General features: G+C 38.8%; 1 protein-coding gene across 3 annotated transcripts in view; it reads left to right on the plus strand.

Annotated features, from left to right (window-relative positions):
- Nucleotides 1-15,465, plus strand: part of fars2 (phenylalanyl-tRNA synthetase 2, mitochondrial) — a 181,514-nt gene that overhangs the window by 141,827 nt on the left and 24,222 nt on the right. The window lies entirely within an intron of this gene.

Raw genomic sequence — 15,465 nt, forward strand, 5'->3', positions numbered from 1 at the left:
CTCATTGATCATTGGTGGCCTGGTAGGGTTACAGGTAGAGATCAGAGAGCAGAAGAGAAAGGGATTACTCTCCGGTGCATGCCAGCGCAGCCTCAGAGCACCTTCTGTAAGCTGACCCAGGCCAAGAGAGATGACAAAGTGCTCTCTCCAAACTGCATAGTGTTGATATAGATGGCACAGTCTAGAAGAACAAGATTTTGGGGAAAATCTCACCTTTATTCACCTTTATGCAACTCTTCAATGTGTGAATTTCTTTTATATCTAGATTGTCTCTGCTTTGAGCTAGACAATTGCTTGATTTATATTTTCCTTTACCTGGGTCTGCCAGGGAATTAAAGGTTAAAAAAGGTAACTGTTAATTATTAACTGGTTGGAGAACAAAGGTAACCTTATTGTAAAATGTTACCAAAAATGTAACACAGTTGAAAAAAGCACTAGGATCTTTCCTTTTCTATAATAAAACTATATATTTTTAAAAACATATTTAAAATCAGTCTTCGTCTTTTGATACAGTCGCAGTCACACAGCTCCAGGGTCCTGGAGGTTGTGGGTTCGATTCCCGCTCCGGGTGACTGTCTGTGAGGAGTTGGTGTGTTCTCCCCGTGTCCGCGTGGGTTTCCTCCGTGTGCTCCGGTTTCCTCCCACAGTCCAAAAACACACGTTGGTAGGTGGATTGGCGACTCGAAAGTGTCCGTAGGTGTGAGTGTGTGAGTGAATGTGTGTGTGTGTCTGCGTTGCCCTGTGAAGGACTGGCGCCCCCTCCAGGGTGTATTCCTGGCTTGCGCCCAATGATTCCAGGTAGGCTCTGGACCCACCGCGACCCTGAATTGGATAATCGGTTACAGATAATGAATGAATGATTGAATATACTACCTTCAAGATGGCAAACATCAAACTCATTTTTAAACCATCTAAACCTAAACTCACTTGCACTTTTGGATACAATATTATCCTCAAGAACAGAACAAATTGATGCACGTGTTTTTGCAGAGCTTTTCCATTGATGGAACTCATAATGAAAGCAATGACAAAAAAAACCCTCACTTGCCATTTTCAAATATATTTACACTTTTTTTTTTCTATAAAATGACATTTTTAGTTTTTAATATTAAGCAACTGTTACCACAGAAACCAAGTGTGAGAAAATGTATGAATTTGGTTCAGAATTATACGTTACACCAAAAAATGCTTTGTGGCCCAGTAGGTAGTCTCACACAGCTCCAGAGACCAGGTTATGTGGGTTTGAGCCCCGCTCTGAGTGATAGTCTATGAGGAATTTGTTTGTTGAGTTCTTCCCATGTTTGTGTGGGTTTCCTCAGGGTGCTGTAGTTTCCATGGTCCAAAAACGGTTGGTAGGTGGATTGGCTACTTAAATGTGTCCATAGGTGTGAGTGTGTAAGTGAATGTGAAAGTCTGTGTGTCACCCTGGAACCCATTTAGGTGTGTTCCTGCCTTGAATTCAATGATTCTGGGTAGGCTCAGGACCCACCACAACCCTGAACTAAATAAGCTGTTACATACAGTGACATTAGCTATATATATAAATAGCAGGTTTGCCAACTACAGTATTAACCATTGCAGGTTCATTTTGTGATCTTTATACTACTCCATGAAGTGGTCCGTCTAACATGTAGTGCTCAATTTCTGGTTCTACCAATGCTAGCCTTAGCCTGAGCTGATTGTATGTATCATTTTTAGCTAACATTCCACAGTTTCTGATGAGTGAAGGAAATCTAGTTGCCGTATAAGGGTACATATTGACATTGGTGGATGTTAATTTATATCCATACTACTACACATTGTTGAACTTCACAACTGCACTCCACTTTTCATCATTAAAACTTCAATTTAGTCCTTTTCTTTTTGCTTTCCTGTTCTTTAGCTCTGCTAGCTTCAATATGCTGCATTCAGTCACACGTCAACTTAAGCAGGAGCTGGAGGGCAACCTGAAAGACATTTAAAAACTTGTTCCCTGCCTGCAGTGGTCTTGTGCGTTTCCCCCTGTGGTGGGGTCTATGGTTTTATTGACCGCCTAAAGACACTGAACTGTTAAAGGGGTCAGATGCTGGAGTCCTGGCGCCCAGGGCTTGGTCTCAGTGGGTTATTGGAGGAAAAGTGAAGCATCAGTTCACTGCTCAGCCCCACTCATGGGGAGGAGATTTGATTTCCTCAATGTGGGACAAAGCTGGGTCACCGATAGGCATCATCTGGTGCTTAGCCTCTTTGAAAATCCTCTTGTAAGATCCAAAAAAGGTAACGTTGAAGTCTTATCTGTGTAATTTTTGTTGTGCAAAGGCAAATGTGAACTTGTTCAGTTGTAATACAGTCATAAATAAAATATAAACGCCCCAGGTATACAACAATTTCTAGGTTTCGAAGCAAAATATTAACACATACTTTACTGAGTGCACTAGTAAATATTAACATGTTCAAGCAAAAAAATGCATCACCCACAACAGTGACTTTACAGAAGAAGAAAAAACCTCCATAACTTTCAATGGAAGTCATTTAAAAAATATTTTATTAAGTCATAATACATTTTTGGAGCATCATTTTTGGAGCATTTCTATTGGTCTATTCATCATGAAATTATTATCCACCAAAATTGAGATTCATGATTTTCATTGGAGAGTGACAAATGTAAAAAATTGGTATAAATAAGAACACATCTAAATAATGAACACTTACTCTGTCTTACAAACAAGTAGTAATATGTTGCTCTGCATAATTTGATATAATTTGCTGTTTAAAATGTACAGAATATTAATGGCACTCTGATGCAAACCAAAACAACCACACCAAGATCCTTGAGTAGAGGTGGTCTCGGTGCAGTACCAATACAAATGTTGGAGTGTTTCATTTGTGGAGAGAACATAATATGATCTCAATCTAATCTGGTATACTCTCAAGGTTGAGCTAAAAAACAGGTAAACATTGCTCCTGAATAAAAAACATGTCTACATTTTCACAAAAATATGCACTAATCCAGAATACAGGACCTTCTTCCAGTATTTACTTTCTAGCTCCCGCCCCAGACAGGTCTGACCAATCAGAGTCGAGAACATTCTCATGAGGTTTGTTGGGATACAACATCAAACATGCATGAAAAGTCTTTCTTGTCTCTTGTGGTCACAGGAGAATAGTCCACCAGAGATACCGAGATGGTTAGAAACTCCAGCAGCACTGATGTGTCTGATCCACTCATACAAGTACAACAAATACTTGCCATCATTGAGTCCATTCTCTGCCTGAGTAGTACCTGCTCTGTGGTGGGTCCTATGGGGTCCTGACGATTGAAGAACAAGATGAAAGTGGGCAAACGAATGTATACAGAGCAAGAGGTGGACTGCATTCTGTAATTGTTGAACTACTGAGTGAGCGTATATAGTCACTGAAGCTTTTATAATGGAGAGAGCAGGAGGTCATTTAAATGTTTGATTGCTGTATAGTTGTATAGCTAAAATGATTAATATAAAAAACCTTTAAATTTTGTTCATGACATTGTATTTGAAGTGGTGATCATTAAAGGATTAGAAGACCTGCTGTGATGTATATTTAGGAAACTGCAGTGTGGTCGGTTTAGTTTTTTGTAGCACAACTTGTTGCTCCAAGAGTAACTGGTGCAGTAACTGTTCTACAGATTGGATAATGGGTCTCTGTCTCTTCATATTTTATCTTTGTAGGCCAGAGGAGAGTTTGTGTTTGTCTTTGGGGAGTGTGTGCGTGTGTCAGGTTTGTGTGTATGTCTTTGCCTCTGTCATTGCACACTCAAAACCATTGTTAATTTGCTCTCTGTGGATCTGCAGAGTCAGAAATCATTGTTTATAGAGGTCATTAGAGCTCCTCCCTGCTGCTGTAGTGTGGTGCACTGATCCGTTTCATTACCCTCCCATTCAAGGCCCAGGAGATTGAAACAGGCTGCGGGCGGATGCTCTGTCCGGTCCAGCGTTTTTTTTTTTCTTATTTCCTCTGACTGGCCAGTCTGATAATTGAGAAACACACTTTAACACATTCCAGAAACTTCCATCTGATTGCTCTCTCATCTGTTTATGCAAATATGTGCGCTGACATGACTTTATGATTTGGAACAGCAATCAGACACTCCATCTCCCCTAGCCCTTCTCTTCTCTTCTCCTCATCCACAGTTTGAAAATACAACCTCAGTAATTGCAGCACTCCTGCCCAAATCCTGTGCTCAACTCACTGGCCATTATTGACCAGCACAAATGCCATTGCACTATTAAATGTACACTAGGTATGAACAATAAGTTGCCTAAGCTGTTTCAGTTAGAGATGCATAATTCAGTTTGCCAATTCCAATATCAGAATATGGTCCAGTGTCTGTATGATGTGTTTGTGAAATGCATGCTTGGTATTGTAGTTGTCACGGCTGGGCACAGAAGACGATGAGGTGGACGTACACGCAGGGAATGTTTTTGTTACGAAAACAAAAGCAAAACCAACAGAGAAAACAAACATGGGCAAGGAGGCAAAAACACAAACTAGGATAACCTGAACAAAACTAAACAGGAACAAACAAGGACAGGAACCAACAGGGGACAGCCATGAACCGATGTCGACATGGGTAAACAAAGACATGGAAACACACATCGACACACATAAGACCAGACAAGGGATACTGAAACAAATATTATATATATATATATATATATATATATATATATATATATATATATATATATATACTGAGATGGGATTAAGGCGGGGCTAGGGCAGAATCAAGAACCAACAAACAGAGAGCCATGTGCTAACTGAGCATATGGTGGGCAAAACAAAAAACAGGACAGGAAGGCATGAGACAGGGAAAGGACGTGACATTAGTGCAAATACAAATAATATAAAAAAGAATAAAATTAAGAAAGCATTTAATGCTATGTTTAGATCTAAATGGGGGTGGCACAGTGGTGCAGCAGGTAGTGTCGCAGTCACACAGCTCCAGGGACCTGGAGGTTGTGGGTTCGAGTCCTGCTCCAGGTGACTGTCTGTGAGGAGTTTGGTGTGTTCTCCCTGTGTCCATGTGGGTTTCCTCCGGGTGCTCCGGTTTCCTCCCACAGTCCAAAAACACACGTTGGTAGGTGGATTGGTGACTCAAGTGTCCGTAGGTGTGAATGTGTGAGTGTGTGTCACTCTGTGAAGGATTGGCACCCCCTCCAGGGCGTGTTCCCACCTTGCACCCAGTTATTCCAAGTAGGCTCTGGACAAACCGAGACCCTGAACTGGATAAGCGGTTACAGATAATGAATGAATGAATTAATAAGATCCAAATTCTTCTTTGAGAGATTATAATGCACAAATTATTATTGTGCTCAATTACTATTGGTTATTTTAAGTCAAAAATATAAATTAAATTTCAGATCTTCAGTTTTACAAATAATTTAAGATTTATTTTGAGAAATATATAAATGATGTCAAAACAAACAGCTTTGCAGGAGCACGGTCTCATATAATACTGGCTTAAAATGTCATAATGACTCAGGATATTAACGGATTGTTTTTGTCAATATAATTGCTTAGCATCTCATCATGTGACCTTTAAAAAATGCTCTTAAGCTTGAAATGACATTATTTGATGTCCTCTGTATGAAATCAAGTCACTAAAGCATTTGTTCCATTTATAAATGAATATTTATTTGAATGTGTGTGTATACACACCCTGTAAAACTCCCCTGCCAAGACTTGAGAAGCAAGTAGTGCTACTAAACAGTGGAAATGGATCTGATATTTGATTTTCCATTGGAAAGGCTCAATAGGAGAGAGGATCTCTCATTAGTATGAGATAAGAAGTCACAAGCAGTTATTCAGTAAGTCAGATAGCCTCACTAGCCTCAGAGGAAGCCAACACCAAGTCATGTCCAGCACCAAGAAGTTTAAGCTTTTTTCTGGAGATAAAACTTTAGATTGGTTTTAAGTGGGTAATAATATGGAAACAAGGGTTGTATTTACACAGAAATTACATATCAGTTTCCCAGTTGTTGTGAAATCATATTTCAATGAATTCATCTACAACATGTACTGTATTGTTAGTGTTAATATCCCAAAAATCATGAGTAAGCATACGTATAGTAAGTCTCTGTCTTTTATAGGTGACCGTGGTTCGATTCCCAGCTTAGGCAAAGCACAAATCCATAAGAACTGATATGGGTTCAGTCCCCTGCTCAGGTAAAGCACAGATCACAAGAACTGATGGCTGGATTCAACTGTCTACTCGGGTGAAGCACAAATTGATGACTAAATATTGATGACTAAGGTTCAGTTCCCTGCTCGGGTAAAGTGCAATCCATAAACAGTAATGAAGAGGGTTCGATTCCCTGCTTGGGTAAAGCACAGATCCGTAATAAATGATGTTCTCAGGTGGTGTGAGATGCAGTAACCCTGTTTCTTTACAATATTTAAAGACATAGCCATCATAAACAGAGCTGAAACATTTGAAAGGGTATTTTAAACTAATATCACAACATTTCAGCGGAACTAATGCATTGATTTGCTGTAATAACACTAATATTATAAACATTCCTACAGGTGTAATGTATTAGTAATTATTTATTTACCAATAGGAAATTGACATTTATATATTCATAAAATTCGTAAACGTTATTATAATATTACCCTCTTCTTATCCACCTATTACGCGTCTGTTCAAAATGTCTACAGTGCACATTCTGGCCATTGTAAATAAAGCAAGAGGGGCTGCATTCTTCAGCCTTTATACGATGGATTAAAGACATTAAAAGAAGAATTACAATCTGGGTGGTGGAGGTTTTCATCTCTTGGATGAAAAAAAGGTCAAGTGGTGCATTTAACAAGCAATTAAAGCGAGGAAGTGCCATTGGGCAGTCAGCAGCAATAAAATAAATAGCCCTAAATAATTAAGGAGAATAACAGGAAGGAGCGAGTGGAGTCTCTGGGCGGTTCGCTTGACTAATGTCAAGCTCTTCCTCAGTTTCCAGACTTTCTCTCTCTCTCTCTCTCACACACACACACATACAGAAACATACATACACATGTCAAATACATACATAAACACATACATACATATGCACACTATCAAACACAAACAAATAAACACACATTCACACAAACACATCCACAAAGACACAAACACTTCCATTTTTTTCTTCTTTTGCTGTTTTTTTCGTTTTTGCTTGTTTTTATCTTTCTCTTTATTTTCCAAAGACTGCTGTGTCTGATTCATTTTTACCATTACAACACACACTCCCACACCCTGAAGATTGAACAAAAGGGGCTAACAAAGTATGCAGAGCAACAGATGGACTGTAACTGTAGAACCACAAAGTACTCCTATATGGTCAGTGGAGCTGATAAAATGGATAATTCGTGTAAAAACAAGTTTTTAAAGGTATGGATGATTGTTGTATCTGCTGTTTTAGTTTCACTTCTCCTCGCTTTTACAGGGATGTAGAGTGTGTGTGTGTGTGTGTGTGTGTGTGTGTGAAGTTTATAGTGTGGACAGTTTGAAAGGATATTTTTTTAGTCAGTGACTAGAGAGAGAGAGAGGGGGGTCAGCTGAGGACACTGAGTAGCTGAAATATAGAAGATTGTGGACGTGGTGTTTTTAAGGTAGCCATTTTTAAGTGGGTTATCCAGGTCCCATTACTCTCCCAGAGTGACAGACGCAACTCGGAGGAGGTAGCGATCACCGGCAGAAATACTCCATCGTTCAGGTGAATACTTCACCGAGTTCGGGGAGCACTCAAGCCTTGGGATGAAATAAATTAGAGCTGTCACCGTCGCTCTGGTGCACCTTGCATCAGCAATTAATTATTGAGCGCTTGGTAGCAGCAGCAGCTCGTCCAGTCCTCCAGAGCTGCCCTCCACAAAGACCGGCAGCAGGGCTTTAGAGGAGCTGCCCACTGTTTCTGAAGATTGCTCAAAATAAATCAAGGCCCGGAAAAAGAGTTTGTAGAAAATAGACCTCTGATCTTGTGGTTTGGTGATACAGAACCAGTTGCTTCAACTACATTCATCTCATTTATTAATCACTACCAATTCCCATCTTTCAAACTACCACTGATACAAGATCTCTAAACAGTTTATTGTGCCGGAGAAGAGCACAAACTGCCCAGATTAATCACATCAGCTGACAGATGCCAATGCTACTTTGTGAAATATGCAGAGGCAAGCAGAGAGCCTTCTCTTTTTCACTGCATGGAACTTACTCAGCTCGACTCTGATGGGTACCTGGAACAATGTTTTTTATTTATTATTTTTTTTTTTTGGTTTTCCATCGCATAGTACCTATACGACTCGATTCAGCACAGCTCTTCTCGCTTCTCAGATTCAGGTCCATGCAAACCACTGTCTGTACCGCTAGTTTTGGAAGCCACAACAACGTCATCTGTAGAGTTTGTGGCTGTTTACTTGTTGTTGTTGTTTGGGACTGAACACAGCTCAGTGCTCAGTTTTTTCCTTTCATTTCTGGATGTGTGCCTCTTGCTGGAGTTTTTAATGGGCCATCAATCCAATGAGCTGCCATTAAAAACCAATGAGAGTCTGATAAAAATAAAAGTGATCTCTGCTGTAGATTGTGCATATTAGAGTTTATCTTGGATGTCTGCATTTTGTGGTGATTGACACATCTCTCTGACCAGTTTCTGGAAGGTTCACACATCACCTATTATCTCTACTTAGCTCATTTGGAACCACTAGCAAACAAGGGCTAAGAAAAAAGTACTGTTTTTTTTGTACCAGGTTCCAGGTTCACCTCATGGGAATGCAAAAAAGATGATCAATGCTGAGTAGGTGCCATGCATTGGCAAATAACAAGTTTAGATCCTGCTTTCTTTTGGTTCCAAGCGAGTTGAGTAGGGACTAAACGTAACCCTTAATGTTACTGTTGCTGTTGTTTCCCAAGCCTGTAGTTCCCTGTTAGGGACAGTGATTTGTGATATCACCAGCTACATTGGGATGGGAGCCATTGTAGTGGAAACCAAACCAGGTAGCAGGGACCACAAGATGAGTAGAGTACCATGCATTGGAAAATCGCCAGAGGACTCTTGGGCTGGCTGAATCATCTGGGATTAAACTTGTCAATTTCTTGATGACAAGGCCAGTACATAAGGTGCTGCACCAAAATAAATGAAGAATTTTATTTATAATACGACAATGAAACAGGCTATATTTAATTAAACCACAAAAGCACATTTACAAATTGTAGACATAAAACACATAGCACTGTCACTCATGGGCCATATTTTTTCTCAAAAGATTACATACACCTAGGCTAAAGCCTTTTGGTTAAACTGTTTGTTAGTGATGATATATGTCCTTATTTCCACAAGATAATAAATAATAATTAAGTTTCATACTTACGTTTCTTCATATTTATTTATTTATTTATTTTTAACCAGTTCTGCCCAAAGACTTTCAGTGGGGTTCATGTAAGGACTTTACACTGGCCACTCCAATACATTCACTCAAATACTCCAATACATTTTATCCCAAATTGGTTGTGCTGCTAGAAGTCTGTGTTCATACATTTATGACCAAGATTCACTTTTCTGGCTGATGCCTTGAGGTGTTGTTTCAGCATTTTTAAATAATTCCCCTTCTTCATGATGGCATCTACTTTCTGGAGGCACTTATACTTTTTCCCAGGAAAACAGCCCCACTATATAATGCTGCTCTCACCCTAGGCTTCAGTGCTGGGAAGGTGTTGGATTTAAAGTCATTCGCTCTTGGTACCTTAAGTTGTTTGATTATTTGTCCTATTGAGGAATCAGACTCGGGGGAGATCCTGCTGGTGTTTGACACTCCTATGAGGGTAATCACTGCAAGGACTCTAAAATTAGAGTAATATGCTAAAATATAAATGCCTTGGTTAAAATACCAAGACATTTATGTAGAGTAAGACCTTTTGCAATAGGTTTACAGGTCCATGCAAGCCACTGTCTGTAACAGGTACCGCTAGCTTTGGAAACCACAACAGGCTGATTTTTTAACACTGTGTAGGGTTAAGAAGTTCACGTGGACATCCATGAAGGGTGAACTATATTTCATATACAGTGTACAAATCCTGGGAATATATGCATGAATTCCTGTTGAGACCAGGATGAAAATACATGCAGCACATTTAAGGATACACTGTAATCTTTGTATGCTCTTGCTTTGAAGAATGTATGTCATGAAATAAAGTTCTTCATATAGAAGTGATATGTGAATTAAATATCAAATCATATCTTATCAAACAGTTTTGGCTGCTATAGTCAGTCTTAAAACATCTTAAAACTTTTTTTATTATTGATTGTATTAATTATTGATATTCTCATTTCCTAACTGTCTAAAGAAATGCATGCATCTTATTTTTTGTTTGAATATCAACAGTTTTGTACTTACACATTACTGTACATCCACAACACTCTGGTGATTAATGCAGTTCTCCTGTAAAGCCATAAATCACTCTACCTGTAAACATCTTAAAATAACAGGCATCAGTATAGCCCTGCAGGGGTGGCTGATCAATCAGGGTGCTAACATACACAAACATGCATAATTAAAACACCTTGCTGATTGGAAATTTGTCTTTTATGCAGTTACCTTGACATGATTAATTTCATAACATTTCTTTGCCAGAAAACAACCAATTAAAAATGTATTGACGTTTGAGATAGACAACAGTTATTTTTGTTAAGCAGAGTTCAGTGAGTAACCAAGTGACTTCTGTGATCTTAAATGTATATTCGAGGATTACTTACACTAAGCTCTGTTTGCTGTGTGTGTGCCATACTTCTAATGATAATTTCAGCACAGCAAATATTGATTTACTTAGTCACTGATATGTACAAAATCAGTTGATTCAAAATACACTTACAATAGAATTCAGTGGACTGATGCTGAAACAAATGCAGCACTAATATATCCAGATGGGAAAGATGGATTTGTTATCTCATACTCAAAAAATGTCAAAAAATGTATCGTCTGTTAGCCATATTAGCATTTTCATCATAGGGTCTAATGGAAAACTGTTCCAATGAATTTTTCTGCTCTTTAGACCAAATTTAGTGTGTAAGAAACCAGGGCAACATATTATTTTGTCTCATTCTTTTTCTCACTATTTGTGGTTCGTCTACTGGCTGACATAGGAAGTGGCTCAGGGATCCATATTTATATATTATTGCTGTCCGATTAAAAACACATCCAAAAAGCGAACTTTTCAGGAACAGGAAAAGACTGTATTTCTCTGAGAGTAACAATAAAAATAAATTTTAGATAAGCGCAAAAATGTAAAAATATCTTTATTGGGACACAATCTTCCTAAAGTTTTATATGTAAAATGGACTTGCTTGTATCTTAGAAAGAAAATATTGACAAACGTGGATTTCTTTTAGCGGATTTCAAAGAGCCACGTCCAACTCTCAGTAACCACAGGTTGTAGCCCATTCTCCTAAAACACTGCCCCTATGAATGCATGCATTTTAACAAAAGCAGAGTCTACCATTGCTATACTTGATTGAAATCCTTAATGTGATTAATTATACAGGGTGGGCCAGTTATAAGGACCTTAATAAATTGGGAATGGTTGGTGATATTAACTTCCTGTTCATGGCACATTAGTATATGGGAGGGGGGGAACTTTTCAAGATGGGTGGTGACCATGGTGGCCATTTTGGATCCAACTTTTGTTTTTTCAATGGGAAGAGGGTCATGTGACACATCAAACCTATTACAAACTTATCACAAGAAAAACAATGGTGTGCTTGGTTTTAACTTTATTCTTTCATGAGTTATTTACAAGTTTCTGACCACTTATAAAATGTGTTCAAAGTGCTGCCCATTGTGTTGGACTGTCAATGCAACCCTCTTCTCCAACTCTTCACACACTGATAGCAACACCGCAGGAGAAATGCTAGCACAGACTTCCAGTATCCGTAGTTTCAGGTGCTGCACATCTCGTATCTTCACAGCATAGACAGTTGCCTTCAGATGACCCCAAAGATAAAAGTCTAATGGGGTCAGATCGGGAGACCTTGGGGGCCATTCAACTGTCCTATGATGACCAATCCACTTTCCAGGAAACTGTTAATCTAGGAATGCTCTGACCTGACACTCATAATGTGGTGATGCACCATCGTGCTGGAAAAACTCAGGGAATGCGCCAGCTTGAGTGCATAAAGAGGAAAATGCTGCATATTCAGTGGCCTTGAGGTTTCCATTGATGAAGAATGGCCCCACTATCTTTGTAACCCATATACCACACCATACCGTCAAGATGTGCAGCACCTGAAACTACGGAAACTGGAAGCCTGTGCTAAAATTTCTCCTGCGGTGTTGCTATCAGTGTGTGAAGAGTGGGAGACGAGGGTTGCATTGACAATCCAACACAATGGGCAGCACTTTGAACACATTTTATAATTGGTCAGAAACCTGTAAATAACTCATGAAATAATGTTATGTTAAAACCAAGCACACCATTGTTTTTCTTGTGAAATTCCCATTGAAAAAACAAAAGTTGGATCCAAAATGGTCACCACCCATCTTGAAAAGTTTCCCCCCTCCCATATACTAATGTGCCACAAACAGGAAGTTAATATCAACAACCATTCCCATTTTATTAAGGTGTGTCCATATAAATGGCCCACCCTGTAGTTTTTGTTGTAGTAAGGAATAGTAAGTCCTCCTGGTGGCTATTGCACACTGTGACATCACATGCAACCCACGGAAAGATTATCATAGAGTACACCGCAAAAGAGACTACATTTTATTTTATTCAGTGCTTTAGTTAACAGAAGCAGATTCATTCTGTCCCATGCTTGTTTGTGGAGAATACACAAACTGTATGTGTACAACAAAGGTTTCACCTTAGCGTAGCTAAATTCACTTATATGCACTTATTATAAGGGATGTCTGCAAACTATTGTAGATATAATGTATGTTTGTTCAGTTTAAGTGGATACCTAGTATTGGCTTAAAGTATCAATGTTGAGTGAGTATGTGTTCACAGTAGGAAAGTGCTTAATTTATTCTGGTTTGTGTGTGTGTGTGTGTGTGTACCTGAGTTGTGGTAATGAGGAGGTTTTGTGTGTGTGTGTGGAGCTGTGGGCAGATTGGAATGAGGTGAGATGTGTGTGACTCTGCTCATATTATTTGTTGCAACACATTACTGTGTATCTCACGGTTGGTGGGGAGAATTCAATCAAACAGAGGTGGTGTGTAAGGGTCTTTACTGCCTTTGGCGACCCACACCCCCACCCTCACAAACACACTCATGAATATTCACAGATACCCACCGAGAAAGCACTTATGCAAAGCAACAACACAGCAGTGTATTTTCACTTTCACATACGTTCTCAAGCAAGGTTCACACTTTCCTTGACATAGAAATATAAACATACACACTCTCACACACACTCTTGGAATCAGGTACACTGAAGAGCACTGGAAGACCATGACCAAGAATGCTAGGCCTTCATTCCACACCATGAATATCAATATCTGGTAAAAAAAAAGAAAAAAACAAAAAGGAAACAATAAAAATGTTTTATTATTTATTTATTTGTTTGTTTGTTTTTTATCTTTTTACTTTATTTTTATTTGCACCATAATGTTTTTGACCATTCCATATTTAACATATATTTATAGCCTGTAACTGATTTGCATTTTTTACCTGGAGCAATTTTACAGTGACTCTTCTGGTAAAGAGCCCTTGCCTAAGGCTATACAGTTATTTACTTTCAAAGCTCTCTGAACTTTTTCTCAGAAAACGAAAACCCCAAATGGAAATCACATTGGTTGATTCCACTGTCAGTTCCCAAAAAACATTTTGGTGCTTACACAATCGGTCTTCAGTTCAGCTGCTGAAGTCCTGAACAATAAGAGAGCTCATTTTGGCCACATCTACCCAGAAATCACAGAGAAAATGAAATCTTATTCATATATTCTGTGTTTCAAATGCATCACAGTTGCTTCCAAACCAAGGTTAACATTGAGAGAACTGTACTTGAAGATTTTATCACAAAAATAATGAACCATGTATAAAAGGTCTAAAAATACGCATGTATGTTTTTTTCTCTTGTCTGCTGTATTCACAGAAATCATTAGTTCTTCTCTGAAGAACATTAAGATTCTCCTCTACTGATGAGCACTTGTGTTTATCTCATCTTAAGGGAAATGCTTAATTAAGTTAATCTCCGTTTACAATCCTGGAGATCCCAGTTTTACATTCAGTTGTGGATTGTTTGTTCTGCTATGCTTAATATAGGCTGATCATATGCAAATGTTTGGGTGCTCCGGGTCAAAGTACTTCTCTGAGATTTTCTAAATGAAATTATGTGATTTAGTTATTAATGTTTTACGTACAATATCAAGAAAACTTTTTGACGTGTGCTTTCCTAATTTTTCCGTATGACTGTGTCTGTAAAATTTACCTGACTTAAGTGGTATAGCCTTACTGGTTAATAACAGCATTCCCTGTACACCAGTAAACCATCTCAGTATAAACCCAGCCAAAATTCCCCAATAAATTCACTGGATGATTGATATATATTTTAGCAGGTAATGGCAAAGCAATAGTAGAAACTCTTATATTGGTTTTCTGTGAGAGATCACTCTCCGAATGAAGCCTTTCAGTCTACTGTTTTTCTGATGAAGAAGAGAGGGATTGTTATTTAGTTGAACAGAGAATATATTTTTAATTTGTGGGATTACATTTAGAACTCTGATCAAATTTGAGAAAGATTTAATTTAAAGACAGTAATAACCGACTACATATATCGCTAATTCAAACTTAAAAATGTATGCATTTTGCTGTTTTATCCATTTTTGTGTAGAGCCCCTTAAGGGAAAAAAGAGAAAGGATAAATCAGTAATAAGCCCAGTATTTCTGGAATTGAAGTTCTCTACTGATCAGCAAGCCCAGTCGAATCCCCATTGGCATATTGGTATTTTGGTATTGCACTGTACCATAAGGCTTCAACAAACAATGTCTTGCGTAATGCAATTCAGACAACATTCAGCCCTAGAGAGAGGCAAAAAAAAAATTCCATCCATACTCTCCCACTCAGCAGCGTTCAACCTGTCATGTTATGGCACTTGCACACAATGGAACATATTGTGAGCCTTCGCACCTTCATCTTCTCTGTTTGTCTCACTCCATCTTGCTCCATACACTTCACAATGGCAGTAGTCACTGCCATGTCATTATTTAAGCTTCGATTCAGCATAAGTCACCATAAGCACTGCATTCAGAACTGTCAATACCGGCCTGCCCTGATGCACCAGTGCTGTGCTTTGCTTTGCTCCAGAGGGACTGGGAGAGAGATTACATCACTTATATATTTTGGACTCTCCAGGCCCCACCAGAGAACGCGTCCATAAAGGCAAATCCATGAAAATCTGCCCTCTCTGAGCACAACCTACTGGTAACATATTCACGGTTCTGGAGCACAACCCTAATCAATAGTGCAATTTATCCCCTGTAATTTTTTTTAG

This window comes from Hoplias malabaricus, chromosome 10, assembly GCF_029633855.1.
Source record: "Hoplias malabaricus isolate fHopMal1 chromosome 10, fHopMal1.hap1, whole genome shotgun sequence".
NCBI classification, from domain to species: domain Eukaryota; kingdom Metazoa; phylum Chordata; class Actinopteri; order Characiformes; family Erythrinidae; genus Hoplias; species Hoplias malabaricus.